The sequence below is a fragment of the Helianthus annuus genome, chromosome 2, assembly GCF_002127325.2.
Source record: "Helianthus annuus cultivar XRQ/B chromosome 2, HanXRQr2.0-SUNRISE, whole genome shotgun sequence".
NCBI classification, from domain to species: Eukaryota; Viridiplantae; Streptophyta; class Magnoliopsida; order Asterales; family Asteraceae; genus Helianthus; species Helianthus annuus.
The window spans coordinates 41,065,260-41,079,782 of NC_035434.2; positions in this window are offsets into that span (position 1 = coordinate 41,065,260).

A 14,523-nucleotide genomic window follows, 5' to 3' on the forward strand; every position below is an offset into this window, starting at 1 on the left:
ACTATAGGAATGGGGTCGTTAGGGAACGTCCGACCAGCTAGGATAAGATTACAACCCTGAACTATGTACGGCCTCTAGGCCTTTACCATTTACTAACACTACGACACGTTGGGTGTTCAAGGGAGTTGGTGTACGTTTTGACATTCGACTAACTTTCAAAGACATATAATTGGTATTCACACCCGAATCAAACAATATAGTAACATAGAAGTCGACAAGAAGAAACTTACCCATTATTACGTTAAGATCGTTCCTTGCGTCACCCTGACAAATCATGTACACGCTGCCCCGGCGTCATTGTTTCCATTGTTTCCCCAACACTATCCCCACTGTCGCCCCTATTTCCATGGTCGTGGTTCTGAGTCTGGTCCTGGTTTATTTGTGGGCAATGCCTCTTGTAGTGCTCTTTTGCTTCGCACTGAAAACATGCTTTAAAACTCTGTTGTTGCTGCTGATTCTGTGGAGGTTGAGGCGGTCGTTGTAGTTCTTGAGTTACAGGACGTGAGTTTCGACAATCCTTAGCTTCATGACCAATCTTGAGACACCTCTGACAACGACCCTTGTTGCACTGGCCACTGTGGTGTCTGTTACAATTGTTGCACCATGGGTGAATTCCTCGATATCTTTTCTGCCCGCGACTACCAGAAGGCTGCTGGCTGGGCTCTGGTAATCATCTATCTTACACTGCTGCTGCGCCAGCGGCTGGACCAAAATTAATCCCTTGCTCAGGTTTTCATCCCACTTGCGTTTGTTATCACTAGAAGCACATGCAGTATCAGTTTTAACACGTTTCGGTAGTTTGTTTTGTTCTACAGCCTGGTCTGTGAGACGATGAGCAAGTCGAGTGACTTGCTGGATAGTGCCAAGGTTAGCTGCGGTCACCTGACTCTGAATTTCGGGCACCAGACCCTTGAGATACAGTTCGATGCGTTTGGTGGGAGAGTCTACCATAGTGTGACAAAATGTGGCTAATTCATTAGATCTCTTCGTATAAACTTCAATTTCAGACCCCGCCATCTGTAAGTTGAGAAACTCCACTTCTAGTTTGTGGATGTCTTCACGACTGCAAAACTCTTCCTTAGTTAGGTCCTTGAACTCGTTCTAGGGAGTGGCATTAGCAGCTGCCAGTCCTAACATTTGAACCTGTGCTTCCCACCAGGTTAATGCAGCACCTTCGAGTGTTCTAGAAGCAAAACTTTACCCTACGAGACTCAGGGCAATCACACACCTCGAAGTCAGTTTCGAGCCTTGCGAACCAGTGGAGGAGGCCTTCAACTCCCTCAGTTCCACTGAAGGTACTAGGTTGGCAATCCTTGAGATTTTTGAAGGTGCAAGCAGGTGACTGAGCGTGTTGACCTATTGTGTATAAGAATAGGACAAGGTTAACCACAAGAGTTAGCTTAGGAGTGTAGGATCTAAAGATCCTAATTATGACTGCAGGGTATACCTCCTGCTTGGATGGCTGCAAGTGCCGCGGCAATTCGTTCGTTAATGAGAGCCGTCAACTGGGCTTGTGTCATGTTGATATGTCCGGCCATGATCTTCATAGCAAATGTAACGTAAGTGAGAGAGGTTCGTGAATGGTGCGATGACAGAAGAGTGTAAGCACATAGGTGTTCTCATGTAATAACAGATAGCAAGTAATGTACTCTAAGCATACCCCGAGCAAAGTTCTATGTAATTCTAGCATGTAGGCAATAAACATAAACCTTATTACCTAGGAGGTTGAGTCTTGCACGTGGAGTGAAGCGTCGTTGTGGATCGTTGAGAGCACTGTTCTGGTTATAGTCTGGTTTTAATAAAAACGTTTTTCCCATATTAAAACCAAGTTCTCTATAACCAATGGCTCTGATACGAATCTGTCACACCCCCAAAATCCACACGCGGAGTATCACCGCTTGGGAGCGTGACTGACCAGGATCAAGCCACCAATCATATTGAACATGTAATTAATATCAGGTAAAATAAATGCAAACCAATCATTCAATACGATAGGTGTTCAAAACATAATTATAGTTTCAAAGTGTAGCGGAAGCATAAGTATGAAAACCCAATGTAAGTAATAAGTTCAAGTGTTATAAAGTTTAACATAACATCCACGATCCATGCTCCACAACGACATGCTCCTTCCTGTGCAAGCTCCATAAGTACCTAAGGTCCTGCAAGGCATGCAGCAGAGAGTCAACAACTAGTTGAGCAAGTTCACAGTTAATAGTTCAGTAATTGTAATAGTATAGTAAGCCTTGTGTTCGTTCATTAAGTCATGTATCGTATTAGTTCGTATCGCAGCCCTCTAGGCATGTATGTGAAGATTAGGGAAAGTTCTCAAGTATTCTAGACTAGGTATATTTGTATCGCGGCCACCCGGCACCTGTGCGAAGTTTAGCGTATAGTTCGCAGCCTTCCCAGGCATGTGTGCGAAGATTAGTCATATTATCGCAGCCAACCCTGGCATGTGTGCAAAGATCAGTCATATTATCGCAGCCAATCCCGGCGTGTGTGCGAAGATCAGTTCTATAAGTATCACTAGTCTAGTAGCATCGTATCAATAACCATCCTCACCCGAGGATCATATCATTAATTTCCATTATCTAGGTAAGTACAAGTAAACATTCAATCCCATTCCCACCCTGGGAACCCCATGCCTTGGCTGTCTGAACTCACCTTGGTTTGCTCGGTATGCTAGGTTATGCACTCACAAGTAATCAGTCAAGTCCTATTGTATGCACGTATAATAAATCAGTTCAAGTTTGTAAAGTTTCACGTGCAATTTAATACCATAGAGCATGTTTGACAATCGATATCATGCATCATTCATCAGTTAATCACATTCGTACAGAATCCACGTTTCACATAAGGGCTTTCTCAATTTAATCTAACCATATCATCCGCACTTAACTGGATTAATGCACTTTGCATAGTTCACACGCATAACAGAGTTAAATCAGAACCATATAATAGTTAATTCACGCAACGTGGTTATCATGCGGAGTTAATCATATTTAACATACATAGCATATTTAACAGCGTTAGTGGCTTAGCAAAGTAACCTTCATATCTTAACAGATTCCACATGTTATAACATACACTCATAGCTTCATTTTAAATCAACACACAAGTCGGACAGGGCCTTGCCCTTCTTAAAACTCGGACAAGTGTGTGTGGGGGGGGGGGGTTTCCCCTGTTAAAGGTCGGACAAGAGTCCCTAGGCCAAAAGTCGGACCATGGGGGTGGGTTTAAAGCTCGGATCATGGGGTTTAGGGATTAAAAGTCGGACAAAAGGGGGGCAAGGGTCACAAAGTCGGACCCCCTTAAATGTTTAAAGATCGGACAAGGGTTTGGGGGGCCTAAACTCGGACAACAACAACATTACAAAAACTCGGACCACTCTAATGATCACTAAAGGTCGGACCATTCATACAAGCAAAACTCGGACCTTCATACATTGTACAAAGGTCGGACCAATCAAAACATTTCAAAAGTCGGACCCCTTGATCCTTACAAAAGTCGGACAAAGCTTTCTTTGATATCAATAAAGTTCGGATATGTTATATTTTAAAGAACTCGGACAAGCATGTTATATAAACATCGGATCACTTACAACTTCCAAAAATTCGGACCATAATGCATATGAAACTCGGATCAAGCACAACTCATGAAACTCAGACAATAATCAATCACACATACGAACATTCCATTTCATTGCGATTTTGTCAGTTACGTTTTCATATTATCACGACTAAGAACCCTAATTACATTGCATTCCGTCTAGCAGCAATTCAATTATCAATTCAATCATTCTAACATGTCTTGTGTCTTAACATCAGGCAATTGATCATACACTAATCAACATTATTTCTAAACCGTCAGAACTCAACCAAAAACCACAGAACTATCATACGAAAGCTAGGGTTTTCATGAACACATACTCAAGAGTAAAAACAACAATCAAACATTAACAATTTACCTTGGATTGAGTCTAACTAGATTGCAAGATTAAGATTGACGCAGGAGACTTGTGCTTGTGATGAAAATGATGATGATTGCCAGGGATTCAGAGAATAACAGTACGTGCTTTGGTTTTTGTGTAATGATTAGTGAAAAAGGGATTACGGTTAAGTATCACTAGGATTTCACTAATTGCTCTCTACATCCTCAAGTATTAACTTTTACACAAATACACCATCTCACAACAATTTCACAGTTTCACCACCAAGTTTATGCATTTAACAAATTTATCACAATTAACACATAACCATGCACATTCACACAATACACTTCATTGTATCAAAACGTATACAATTCCATAGCAACTAATTGTGCAAATAATTAACTACACAAACAATGAACGTGCAATAAATGCGAAATAGGAATCTTGGAAATTCGAGTTGTCACAACATGCGTTGAGCCGACAATCAACCACACATACACCTTTAATTGGGTCGTATATATCACTATATGACAATTTCATATGCATAACAAACTATTGGACCAATAAGTTGAATGGCGGCACTTGTTAACTGTTTTCATTGGCCCAACATAAAAGTGAATCGGTTTATATTTTTTTATTTAAATTTGCAGACAATGTTATCAGTTCAACTCATTTGGCCGATTGCTTTGAATGAGACAATGTTATCTAATCTATGATTGGGCCGATGTTTTGGTTGTAGAAATGTAATAGGGCCGAGAAATCCACTTAACCTACAACTTGATTGGACCACAAATGTCCACAAAATAATAAATGATTGAATTTTTTTATTGGGCCGCTAAGTTTGACCTGGATTGTTTATCAAAAAATTAGTGTCCGACACTATTGTTTATTAATATTCTTTTATTGGACCTCAATTAGAATGTGGCCGACAAACTTTTAATACTCAGTTTTAATTGTTTGTATTCTGTCGATGAATGATAAGCGAATCAACTGACATTGGTCAAATGAGCGGACCTATGTGTTTTGTCACTAAGAGCGGACCATGAATTTTCACAAAAGCGGACAACAGTGATGTCTAAAAAGCGGACCTACTAAAGATGTGACAATGGAGCGGACATGAAAGGTCTTATGAGCGGATCTACTGACAAGATATCTTTGGAGCGAACCTGATCTTTATTTGGAGCGAACCTAACAAAAATTGTCCCTAAAAGAGAACCTGAAGTGCCAAATAAGCGAACCAAAAGTATTGTTTGAAGCGGATCTTCCAAATGTTCATAAAAGCGGACCTAAATCGGAGACTGATTTGACCCATTTTTACTATGAATTTTAACACCAAACTTTCCAGGGTTTGTCTATATACTGTTACGCACAATCTGTGAAATTTTAAGCCGATTTTGACCGTAAAATATCGTTCTGATGAAGAAAGAAGGTGTAGAAGTAAGAATTTGTGATGAAATCCAGCAAATCTCTAGAGAACTCCTCCTCCTGAAGCTCTGATACCACTTGTAGGATCGTGTTTTGACCCGAACGAGTCTATCAGAGGAGTCTTGATCAGATACAGGTGCGGAAAACAAGTACCTGACGTAGAAACAGCTAGATATTCTCTTAAATCACTTTGTTGATTGATATAACAGCCTTTACAATCAATTCTCACACCGGCAGCACCTCGGTATGGAAAATCAGAACGTTTACAAATGAGATCCGCTTATGGGTATTTATACTATTGGTAGGTTCCCATATTCGTACATGTCCAAATAAGCGAACCTAACAGGTTCCCATATTCGTACATGTCCAAATAAGCGAACATAATAGGTTCCCATATTCGTACATGTCACATAAGCGAACCTAACAGGTTCCCATATTCGTACATGTCAGATTAGCGAACCTACTAGCTAAAACACATATACTCTCCAGTTTTCTCGTAAAACACGCCCTAATCTATACAATACAATGTATAACATGATCCAAGACGAAATCAACAGATGTAGTGCACCAACATATTTCTATTTAAACTATTTATTTAAGTCTTTAACTATACAAGAAACAGGATACTTACTTGACATGGTGATCGAACCTGAGGATACTTCTTGTGAATCCTGGGTGTCTGTTTTGAATGACCTTGTTGCAGGTTCGAGTCTTCTAAAAGCAGCAAGCCTTTCCTCAGTGACAGGTGATGGTATAAGGTGTGAAATAGAGACAGCTGTACAACAAAAAACAAAAGGGTGTTAGTGATCCTTATACAACAACAAGATTATCTGGTGATCCTTCTCAGGATCCTCTATCCTACCATGGATGGTCCACTTCGTTGGTAGATACAAAGAAAAAATGTCGTTTCCAGTTCGGGTTTTCGCTTAAACAGATATCGGTGGGATCCAAAGGTTGTGAGGTCATACATCTCTGCCAACTCCGACATTCCTAAATCAATCCCTTCTTGCTCAATGATACTTTCAAGGGTATATAAGACCCTCCAGATCATTGGCATAGCTTGAATATAGGAGATGCAGGTGAGGGAGAAGAAAGACTGGGTGAATTCAGGGAAAGGATACGAGTATCCTATGGTGAAAGGAGTGACCGGGAAAGCTACCCAAGTCTCTGAAATATAATCGCTCAGAACAGTAGGATCGAACGATTTGAAAAAGGTGTTCGCCGGAAAGCGGTGCCGGATTCTGTCAACTTGTGGATCAGTAAAGCAACACCTCTCATTCGCCGAATCTTTGATGATCCCTTGGCTCTTCAAAGGGCTGTTCTTCTGGTGATCCTTAGCGGGAGAGGATCGGAGCATCATTCTTGCCGTGATGATGGTAAAGAAAGAAAAACAGAGTAAAAAGAGGAAGGAGGAGAGAGGAATACCTGATTGATCTTCGGATACGAATATAAAGGGAGTTTCTCTTGAGTTTAAATGCGGATCGATCCCTATCTATAACTCTTATTTATATTCATGATCTTGCAGGCTAGTCACTTCAGTGACGTCAAAAGGGTAACGGCTAGTTCGATCTTAACGGCTATATATCCGTTAGTTCGTTGCAGATAAGAACGACAAAATACAACTTGTTTATTTACATAACTACTCCTTATATTTTGGGGTCAATTGTTAAGGGAGGATTTCTAAATGACATGTGATCCTCAATTATTGTTCTGTTTGGTGATCCTCACTTCTATGTTAACTGGTGATCCTCAGAAGTGATTCAGGATCAGGATCATGGATCATCCTAAGGATCCTTATACTAATGATTGTCTACTTTGAATATGGTATTATTTTGCAGGAGTACCAGCTTGGACTTGGTCTTATCAACGTTCCTGGAGAATATTCCATGATTATTCCGCACGTGCTTGGCTGGAAGTGGACGTTATGGAGTCGTGGATGACTTGCATGATTTGTGGAATGTTAGTTAGTGTAGTTACTTTTTTATTTTAAAGGGGTAGCGAGCTAATTAGAGAACACTTGGCTATTTTTTTTTGCTACACACACACTCGTGCAACTGCTCTCACCAGCTCTCGGCGAAACACTTAGCAATTTCACACATTATTTACACAATACACTATAGTGATCCTTGTACTTAGCTCGCTATCATCCGAAGTTGTAACACGTTTATTGTTTAATTTGAGTTGGTGATCGGTAGTTTCCATCACCCTAGGTTTTTTTATGCCGGAGATCATTCATTGATCAAGGGCTATTTCCTCGTATAAATCTTTGTGTTACTTGTGCATTTCATTTCTGAGTGATCTTTATTGTTATTCTTCAATTCAAGCATCATACCTCACTACAGAAAGTTTGGTTACATTATCTTAGCTTGATTTTTGACCAAAACAATTTCTAACTCAAGATGGTATGAATTCTGTCTCTTTTAAATATAATTTATTTTATTTGAACCCAATACTAACTTAAGCATCGGAGGGGTGTTAGCCAAGCTAACACCCACCTTAGTTTAAGGTTGTTTTGCAGAATATGATTCGGGATGTAGCTCCAGGATACACACGCAGGATACTTCGAAAGATCAAAGGATTAGCCCCCTCTCTCACGTTTAAGAGATCCTGATCCCTTCACAGGTTTAAAGGTATTCACCTTTCTCAGGAATTGGGTTTAAACACCCCTCCTAGAGCACAAGTTAACCAGGTTTAGTTCAAGGTGGCGGGACCAGTTCATGTAAAAGTGTCTGACAATTTCGTTACTGTTTGGCTATGCCCTGGATCCTTAAGGTATATGAGGAATGATCACCCTCTCTCGCGAAAGGGTATTTTCATACTCTCTAAGGTTTAAAGGTTTTCACCTTTCTAAGTCTTGGAGTTTATACACTCCCGCCTGTAGCGCACGAAAATTTGGGATTTTCCCCAGGATACTAAGGATTTATCCCCAGTATATCTTTGGGTTTTACCCCTGTAATGCAAGAATTGTCTATACAGTTGGAACTAATGTTCTAAATTTTTCTAAGTGTTTAAAGACTTCATGCACAGGGGACATTCCTTCTAGAGCAATTATGTGAAGCTTAAAAGATCAAGGTTGGGCTAAGTGTCTCGGACTGGGGACATCTTAGTGGGAAAAGTTGCAAAAGGGGTTGGAGTTTGATACTAAGGTTACACTCAATTCCTAGTATGATCTTTCCTTTGTAAATCTTACACAACTTGATTGGACTTTTGAAATCATGTTTAAAGTTTAAGTATCCTAATCAGGATATATCCCTAGGATATATTCTAGAGATATATTCTCGGGATATGATTCAGGATATTTGGTTGGAACTTTTGGGATGCAATACTTGGCTTTAAAAATCAGAGTTGGATTTGTTTATAAATTCTGAGTAAACTATCTTTTTTCCTTTGAAAATTTTATTCGAATTAGTTGAGATTTTGAAAAATAAACTATTTTGAGGAACTTCTCCAAATTGTTTGGATATTAAGAAGCCCTATTTTACGAAAGTCTGCATAGGATATCACTGAGTATATTGATCAGGATACCTTCACAGAAATGATAACACTGATTCCGCAAAGCCAAAATCTAAACTAAGCGATGCATGGCAAAAATTTAAAGGGATACAACAAATAAATTTAAAGAGGGTTATATTATTAACATAACAAAAGTTGTGCTTTTGGTTTCACCTCAAACCGAGGCCCATCCACCAAAAGCACAGTTAGTTTTTACCATATTTACGCAACGGTTGAAGGTTTCGTCTCAAAACAAGACCTATCCGCCTCCAACCGTTGCGTCATTCAAAACAAATTATACTAACTGATGACCAAGGGCTTCATCCTGAAACCCAGGACCCATCCACCTTTGGTCATCATATTATTCTAATGCAGGAAATATAAAGTGTTCAAAGACAGGAAATGTAAATTGTTTAAACGAACCACAACAACCAAATCTAAAAAAGTGGGCTCCGGCCTTGGCACATACATCCATCATCGCCCACATTGTTGCGCTTAGGGGGCAGCTCCCTCTTCCATCGTGTCCTCTCCAGCAGCATCCTCTCCAGCATTCATCCCAGCCTCATCAGCAGCATCTCCACCAGCATCCTTTATAGCACCAGCATCATCTACCTTCTCGGTCACCTTAGCGGGTTCCTCTACAGCAGGTTTTGAGGGGGGCTCCACAGGGTTGCCACCAAGATCCTTCAATTTCATCTGCCAGGCTTTGATATTCCATGAAGGGCATTCAAAGCCCAAAGCCCTGGCCTCGTAAGCCATTTTTAGTCTGGCCTGGAGGAGGGAGATGATAACTGAATTCTTAAGGCTCTCCCGGTACGAAGCCATATCTTGCTCATGTTAAACCTGGGCCGCGTCGGACTTAGCTTGAGCCTCTTAGGTGATCTTCTGGATGGCAGACTGTTGGTCTTGAGTCATGGCCTTGTACTTAGCTTCATAGTGTTCTGATTTGGCGGTGGCGATTGCTGCTTGATCTGCGATGGTAGCCTCAGCCTTCTTAAGTTTGCTCTCTAACATGATGTTCAAGCCACATGCATCCTCATAGAGGAATACCAGGCGTTCAAGGCCCTACAAGGTAAGGAAACAGGTATCAGCCTAAATTAACATTTGTAATTAGCATATGGTGCAGGATATAGGTCAGGATACTAACCTGGTTAAGGAAACCTGTCATGAATTTGCTGGAATCCATGAACCCATGATTCTCAAATAGGAATACATGGGGAGTAGTAGGATGATCTGCTTCCTTCCTCTTCCGGGAGCTGGAGGCCCAGGTCCTGGATGCTGGAGGAGCTTTGGGAGCGGTAGTAGTCTTTGAGCTGCTGGGCTTTAGAGTATCAGCTGGCTTCGGATTGATCTCTTGTTTGATGGGTGCAAGGCTGGAATAACTATCCAACTCATCGAGTTGGAAGCCTTCAAGGTTGATGAGCGGCACTGTGTTTAGGGAGAAGTGTTTAATTTATGTCATTTATATTCTATAGTCAATTTGCTCACGTATACTTACCAGACATTTCTGAACTAGATTTCTGACTTGAGTTTGTGAGAGACAGGGAGAAAGTTCTTTCAACGGCAGGAAGTCGGTAAATCTCTTTGATCCTGGGTTGTGATTCTGCACTTGGGGATGCCAGGTCTCTGAAATTCGCTGCACAAATATTAGGATATCAGTCAGAATACAGTTAAGGATATATTTAGGGATATTCCTAAAACCCTAAATCCTACCCTTGGTTAGCCATTTAACTGGCAGATCAAAACCCCCATCGATGGAGTCCCTTTTTACGAAACAGAACTTTCGTTGCCACTGATCTTCGTTCTTAGTGTCTTTAAGGATTAGGGGATTTTTGGAAGTGGAGAACAAGAGAAAACGACTATTGCCATGAGATCTCAATCGATATGCTATGGGAAGGTCTTCAATACACAAGTCAGGGCAATGACGAGATTTGATTTGGTCAAGCACCAAAACTCGCCAGACTATTGGCATAGTTTGGGCATAACTAAGGCCGGTGAGCTCGAAAAAACGAGAGATGAAGTGTGGAAATGGGTACCAGAGTCCTAAAGAAAAGGGGTAGGCAAAAAAGCAAACCCACTCGTTTGATGACGCATCTGATCGGACCTCCCGATCAAAAGGGCGAATCCTTTTGATCAGCGATATCGGCATTGTTGAAGGATCAGATCTCTTTTTCTGGTTCTCGTATGAGGTTTTGACTCACGAGGGATGGGACGGTTCATTCGAGTGAGATCTTGTTCGTGATGCCATGAGAGGTATCAAGTACACTATAAGAAATTCAAAGAAAAACAGAGGATGAAAGAAAGGATGAGTACCTGAAAATTGCTTGAAGAGTAATGATCATAATGAGAAATGTTTCAGCTTATTATAGGCTGAATATAGGGGGTGAAGAGTAAAAGTAGCATGGGAAGTTGCACAATGTCATCTCAAACGTCACCTCGTTTTAATTGTCTCGGTTTACGAGAAAGAGTTTTTAAAATATATCCGTGGGATTGGTATACCAACAGATATATTTTGGGGACAATTGTTGTGGGTCATTTTCTGAGCATGTATATCCTGACTAATATTCTTCTTTTTATTGTTTAATTGTGATCAGGATGCTGGATCAGGATATTGGTAACATCCTGGGGCGATATCCTGGTACTAGCTAAATTAACCACGTGCAGATTAAGGGGTATGAGTCTCCAACGTTCAAGTGGACTTCTTCTCCTTGAGACTTGAGCAAAACAGTTGGGAGAAAGACGTTGAAGCCGGAAGATGTGGACTACAACATTCACATGTGGAATATTCGCTGGATCCCGGAAAAGTAGGATAGTTGGTTGCTTTCTATTTACTATAAATAGATTGATCGGATCAGATTAAGTCACATACACTCATTCGCACACTTTGCTCTCTAGTTACTAGCAACCACTACACACAAACACTTGTACTCAAATCTCATTGTAACACTTAGTTGATCCGTATCATATCCTGCACTGTATCCTGAAGTTTGAAGCAATAAGAAGAACTAGGCAGCTGTGATTGTCAGCTCCCGAGGTTTTGTGCCGGCGATCTAGATTGATCAAGGGCTTTCCTCGTACATCCCGTGTCATCCTTTACATTTTTTGCTCATTGTTTGATCACAGATACATCTCTATATCCTGAGCTGTGTCCTGAAAACTATTTTTACAAACAACATAACAAGCATATTTTTAACACACTTTTTAGCACACTACCTCACTTAACTAATTTGATCACTTAATTGCTTCGGTAATTTTTGACCAAAACAATTGTGCTTTCGTTTTCATTTCAAACTGAGATCCATCCACCAAAAGCACAATAAGTTCGTAGTTATATAACAGTTGTAGGTTTCATCTCAAACTGAGACCCATCAACCTCCAACTGTTATATTGTTCAAAACAGATTATACTAATTGATGACCAAGGGCTTCATCATGAAACCCAGGACCCATCCGCCTTTGGTCATCATATTGTCTAAGTGCATGAAAGTAAATTGTTTTAAAGACAAGAAAAGTAAATTGTTCAAAGGACCACAACCATCAAATCTAAAAAATTGGCTCCGGCCTAGGCATCAACATCCATCATCGCCCACTCAAATGCCCTCACACGGTGGCGTCTTCACCAGCCTTCTCCGTCTTCTCAACTTCAGCATCCTGAGCAGCATCCTCACCAGCATCCTCCCCAGCATCCTTCTTCTCTTTAGCCTTGTCCACCACTTTTGCTGACTTAGAAGATTCCCCGGTCTTGCCAGGATACGGCACCGCCTTGCCTCCAAGCTCCTTTAGCTTTGCCACCCAGGATTCAACCGGCCAGGCTGGGCACTCAAGCTCTGTCTCCTTGGCCTCATAAGCCATCTAGATACGAGCCTGTAGAAGAGAGACAATGGAAGAAGCTTCATCCCTTCCTGGAATGAAACCATGTCCTGTTCATGCTCCATTTGGACGGTAGCCAGCTTGACCTCAGCATCCTGGGTGACCTTCTTTTGTCCTCATAATGCCTAGTCTTGGCTTCGGCAATAACACCTTGGTCAGCAATGGTAGTCTCGAGCTGTTTGATCCTAGCCTCGTGGAGTGCAGCAGTACCACAGGCATCGTTGTAAAGGTGGAGCAGATGCTGGAGGCCCTGTAAGTTGAAATTCATGTGTAAGTCAATATTCACTAACCTGAATATCCTGTCAGGATATTCTATTAGGATATTATGCAGGATATAGTGCCAGGATATTACCTTGTTAAAGAAGGACGTCATCGGTTCCAAGGAGTCGGTAAAGCTGAGCTCATTATAGGAGAACCCCTCGGAGCTTGGGGCACTAACTTCAGAGCCCTTCCTCTTTTTTGCGGTGGAAACACGAGCCCTCATAGTGGGCTTGGGAGGCGGAAGCGGTTTTGAGCTGGTAGAAGCAGGAGCCTCTTTCTTGACAATGGGTGGGGTAGGATAACTGTCAAGCTCGTCAAGATCGAGGAGGATTGGAACTTTGCTGGAATCTGCATACAGGGAGTAAAATTCTTTCCTAGATATTTCAAATAAAAACATACATGCAGGATATCGAGCAGGATCCTTACCAGACATGTTTGCACTAGAAAGTGGACTCGGAGATGGTGGGGATGGATTGAAACTTTTTCAGCTTCTAGGAGAAGTCTGATGGCGTTGATTCTCTTCTGTGAGTCGGCTAAGGGGGGTGCAAGTTTCCTAAAGTCAGCTGTGTACAAGAAAACAAAAAAGTCAATACAAGATATAAAGTAGGATACAAGACAGCATCATCCTAAAGCCCTAAATCCTACCCTTTCTCAACCACTGCACTGGATATTCCATTCCACGAGGGATTGAGTCTCTTTTTACAAAGAAAAACTTGGACTTCCATTCCTCCTCATTCCTGGTCGCCAGAGGTAGAATAGAATAAGAATCGGCAAGAACCATGGCATCTAAGCCGATATGCTAAGGGGAGGTCATGAATGGAAAGGTCAGGAATATGGTTGTTCTTGATTTGGTCAAGAACAAGCAGGACTCGCCATAGCATTGGCATTGTTTGACTGAAACAGATTTTTGTGGTATCGAAGAACTCGGTGATGAAGTCGGGAAACGGAAATTGTAACCCTAAGGTAAAAGGAAAAGCATTAAAGCATATCCACTCGTCAGAAACCATATCTGATCGGATTTCCCGATCAAATGGCCGGAACACCATCCCTTTCGGGAAGATGCCGGAGGTTTTATGAGCTGACAAATGTGCACTATCAAAGGTGCATATTTCCTTCTCCGGATCTTGGAGAATATTTTGGTGAATGAACGAGGGAGCAGAGTCACCGGAGCTTGATCTTGTCTGTCTCGCCATATCTTCGCCGGAATAGTGTAGAGGAAAGAAATGAGAAGAGAGAGAGAGAAGATTTTTACCTTTTTTCTTCTTGATGAAGATTAAATGGAGATGAGAATGAGAAGATATAGGGGAGCAATGAGTAAAAGTAGGCTGCGTGGTTACAAGTAGTCACATCAGGTCATATCTCTTAATTGCCCTGGTTATCGTGAAAAATGTAATCGTTAGGACTCAGGATCCTTAACGGCAACATTTTTGGGGACAATTGTTATGGGTGAAATTCTGAGTCTATATCTTGGTTAATATTTTGAGCTATATCCTGACTATATGATATCTGTTCATACCCCGGGTTACACATTCAGGATATTGGTAA